Below are 407 nucleotides of genomic sequence, written 5' to 3'. Positions count from 1 at the left end.
GTAAAACTCTCACTGTTTGCAGATGACATGATACTATACATAGAGAATCCTAAAGATGCCACCAGAAAACTACTAGAGTTAATCAATGAATCTGGTTAAGTTGCAGGATACTAAATTAATGCACAGAAATCACTTGCATCCCTATACACTAACAACAAAAGTTCAGAAAGAGAAATTAAGGAAACAATCCCATTCACCATTGCAAGAAAAAGAATAAAATACCTAGGAGTAACCCTACCTAAGGAGGTAAAAGACCTTTATGCACAAAACTATAAGACACTGATGAAAGAAATCAAAGATGATACAAACACATGGAGAGATATACCATGTTCTTGGATTGGAAGAATATTATGAAAATGACTATACTACCCAAAGCAATCTACAGATTCAATGCAATCCCTATCAAA

Source organism: Physeter macrocephalus, chromosome 21, assembly GCF_002837175.3.
Source record: "Physeter macrocephalus isolate SW-GA chromosome 21, ASM283717v5, whole genome shotgun sequence".
Classification (NCBI taxonomy): domain Eukaryota; kingdom Metazoa; phylum Chordata; class Mammalia; order Artiodactyla; family Physeteridae; genus Physeter; species Physeter macrocephalus.
The sequence above is the reverse complement of the archived record's forward strand: the minus strand, read 5'-3'. Positions refer to the sequence as shown.